This window comes from Phyllobates terribilis, unplaced genomic scaffold (assembly GCF_046119375.1).
Source record: "Phyllobates terribilis strain yellow unplaced genomic scaffold, ASM4611937v1 Scaffold_1__5_contigs__length_1240528914, whole genome shotgun sequence".
NCBI lineage: Eukaryota > Metazoa > Chordata > Amphibia > Anura > Dendrobatidae > Phyllobates > Phyllobates terribilis.
In genome coordinates this window covers 859,496,874-859,501,064 of record NW_027362761.1, presented here as the reverse complement: position 1 = coordinate 859,501,064, position 4,191 = coordinate 859,496,874, and positions in this window count along the sequence as shown.

Here is a 4,191-nt window from a genome sequence, read left to right as displayed (position 1 = left end):
GTGCTTGAAATAGTTGGAAACCACTATGGCTAAATAGAGCTGTAAGGGGCGCAATAAGTGACAAAAACAAAGCATTTAGAGAACTAAAGCAAGTAGGTAGTGATGAGGCATTAAATAAATACAGAAAATTAAATAAATTCTGTAAAAACCAAATCAAGGCAGCAAAGATTGAGACAGAGACTCTGTTATGATCTGCTACAAGCACTAAGGAAAGACAGGAGATCTGTCCCTACAATAAAACTAAACTAGATCCCTACGATGTAACGGGGAACCTGATCCTGCGATCAGACCCGCTAAAGTCCTCGGCTAGTCTGTACGAAGACCTATAGATGCATGGGAGGGATCCCTACAAGAACTAGGGACTGGGATAAAGTTGGGCACCTCCTAGCAGAAATAGTAGCTGTAAAAGACAAACACACAACATAGAACATAAAGGTCCGAAGACCAAGCTAAACAGACTGAGAAAGGTAACTAAGCACCAGCCTAATTTAAGAGTAGAAATTACAATGAAGTCCAGCAAGGCCAGGAGGGCGGAGCAGGATTAAATAGGCAAATGTAGCACCCTGAGGATTCGGCTGCTACAGGGGTATTGCACCTCAACCCTGAGGTGTGATATTCCACTCCCGGGTAAGGATGGAGTGTGGAGCTGAGCTCAGAAAGCTGCATGCACTACACACATCCCATTTCCGAGGAACAGACCAACGGTACTCCCACTTAGAAATGTGCAGGTACGACCGAGTCTGTTCCTGGCTGGAGTGGGAGGGGGGTGGTACATCCCAGTAGTGTAGGGGCAGATAGGGGGAGCAGCCTGGGTAAAGTTAGGAGCTCATTGGGTGCTGGTCACCTGAGCTCACACATAGAGGGAGTATTTAAGGTGGGCACCATCTAAGATTAGGGTCAGTCTGTGAGAGGTCAGTCAGTCTTTTGCAGAGTCAGAGGAAGAAAGCAGAAGAGCAGAGCAGCCCCAGAGCAAGAGTGAGAGAGGAGAGAAAGAAAGACCCAGAGGGGGAGACAGAAGGAACTCTGAGAACCCAAGTACAACCCTAGGGTGAAGAGTTGGCAACAGGGTACCGGATCCCAAACTGGTGGGGGCTAAAGCATACCTCAGCCAGAGACCGGAGGCCGTGGGCAGGATCTGCCACGGCCACCCACCACATCCACCCTGAAGGCAAACCACGTGTAGGGTCAGGGAACCCAAGGCCAAGGGTCTCCCAACAGAAGGCCCGAGGGAGCTGGACCTAGGTGGATCCCTGGTGGGGACGGCCAGAAGAAAGGACAAGAAGGAGGGCTCAGGGACACGCTCCGGACTTGCTTGGGGGTTGGCTGAATCCAGGACCTGGTGGACGCAGCACGGCTCGGGTAGTCACTCAAGGCCGGAGTGACCGGAATATCTGCAGTAAGTAAACACCCTGAACTGCACAACCCGACTCTGTCCTTAATTATCATCTACGCTGCACCACCACAACCCCCATCCTCTGCACCTGACCCCCTGAGGCCATACCCCTCCCGTTGGGGGTTATACTATCTAAAGCTGCACCAACACCATCAGCCTCAGCGGACCCTGCTGCAGCGGCGGCCGTAGTGACCGCAATCCAACGGGTGGCGTAGTCGACATAACGAACTTTGTAACATCTGTAGGACTGCCACATACTCTGAGCTTGACACCCTGGGCACGGACCGGGTCACAGCCACTCGGAGACTACAACCCCCATCTGATCCGGCTCCGGGTATTCCCCTAAAGAATATGGCCCAGGGGGCGCGTCACAAACAAGGTCATGTGACCAGCAAGATAGAAAAAACCTAACAGGAGAGTTCTAACAGACTCATTGCCAGAGAAAGTAAAAATAATCCCAAAATATTCTTTAACTAAATAAGTAGTAAAAAACAAAAAAATTATAGTGTTGGCCCCCTTAAAAATAGTCTGGGTGACATGGTGGATGAGGATGAAGAAAAAGCCAATATGCTAAATGATTTTTTTTCAACAGTATTTACACAAGAAAATTGCATAACAGAAAACATGATTAGTGATGACAAAAATTCTCCATTAAATGTCACATGCTTAACCCAGTAGTAAAATCACTAAAGTTGACAAATCCCCGGGCCCGGATGGGATACACCCGTGAGTACTGCAGGAATTAAGTAACATCATAGATAGACCATTATTTTTAATCTTTAAAGATTCCATAATAACAGGGTCTGTACCACAGGACTGGCGTATAGCAAATGTGGTGCCAGTATTCAAAAAGGGGACAAAAACCGAACATGGAAATTATAGGCCAGTAACCTTAACCTCTACTGTGGGTAAAATCCTGGAGGGTTTCCTAAGAGATTCTATACTAGAGTATCTGAAGAAGAATAACCTCATGACCCAATATCAACATGGGTTTACGAGGGACCGTTCCTGTCAAACTAATCTGATCAGCTTTTATGAGGAGGTAAGTTCCGGACTGGACCGAGGAAATGCAGTGGATGTTGTATATATGGACTTTTCAAAAGCTTTTGATACGGTTCCACACAAAAGGTTGATACATAAAATGAGAACAATGGGGATGGGGAAAATATATGTATGTGGGTTAAGAACTGGCTCAATGATAGGAAACAAAGGGTGGTTATTAATGGAACACACTCAGACTGGGTCTCAGTTAACAGTGGGGTACCACAGGGGTCAGTATTGGGCCCGCTTCTTTTTAACATATTTATTAATGACCTTGGAGGGGGCATACAGAGTAGTATTTCAATATTTGCAGATGACACTAAACTCTGCAGGGTAATCAATACAGAAGAGGACAATTTTATATTACAGGAGGATCTATGTAAACTAGAAGCTTGGGCTGATAAATGGCAAATGAGCTTTAATGGGGATAAATGTAAGGTAATGCACTTGGGAAGAGGAAATAAAATGTATAATTATATGCTTAATTGTAAAACACTGGGCAAAACTGTCACTGAAAAAGACCTGGGTGTATTGGTGGATGATAAGCTCACGTTTGGTGGCCAGTGTCAGGCAACTGCTGCAAAGGCAAATAAAATAATGGTGTTACGGATCCAGGTGGTGGAACCTCTGTGCTGCGGTGCAAGGAGGGACCAGAGGGGCGTAACTAGGTATCAACTCGGACTGACCAAGGTCGCACGGCAGCCCAATCGACTCCGTGAACCAGGGAAGGACCAAGCAGAGGGACCAGGTGCTACTCTGGGCCTGTCCTTGTATGAGAGCAGTTGACTCCCACGGGTCAGAAGGCAGGGACTGACCGGTACACAGGGGTGGATTAAGAGTAGCAAGGGCCACCCCCCACACACACACACACACACACACCTGATGTATCACATGACATGTCACATCCCCTGTGATAGATCATGTGATAGTTCACGTGAAATTAATTTGGCACAATATTAATTATAATAATTTTTTTTAGGCTGTGTACCCACTTTGCATTTTTTAAGCGTTTCCGCAGCGGCAATTCCGCTGCAGAAACTCTTAAAAACGCTTGGTAGAATGCCTGCCATGTTCCCCAATGATAATCCGCATGTGCTGTGCACATGCTGCGGAAATTTCCACTGCGGATTATCATTGAGGAAAAATCCACAGCACTACCAATTATTTTGCGGAAGCGCGGCGCTTTCGCCGCCATTGACTTGCATTGGACCGCATGTAATCCGCATCACTGCATCTATACATGCAGAATCCATGATTTTAAATGTGCGGATGGCACCCGGGTGTGGAGGACAGGAAACTCTCCTCCGGACCCGGGTACCATAGAACCTGTAAAAAAAAAGAATGAAATAAAATATAAATATTATACTTACCTTCTGATGGCCCCCGGTGTCTTTATCCGATGCGTCCTGGCTTGCCGGCAGCTCGCGATGGTCTGAAAAGGACCTGCCGTGACGTCATTTAGTCATGTGACGGGTCACGCGACCGCTGACGTCGGCAGGCCATTAGAAGGTAATTATATATTTATTTTTTACCATTCTTTTACGGTCACACTATATAAATGCATGCCGGTTGCCGGTTGCATGGATTTATATAGTGTGACCAAGTTGTCAAGCACTTTCCAAGAGATGCTAAAATCGCTTGGAAAGCGCTTGACACCCGTATGCGGAAATGCATGTGAAGAACGCTTCACATCAGCAAGTCCCTGTCAGGAAAAACGCCTGTACAATCCGCATGCACAATCCGCATGCGTTTTTTCT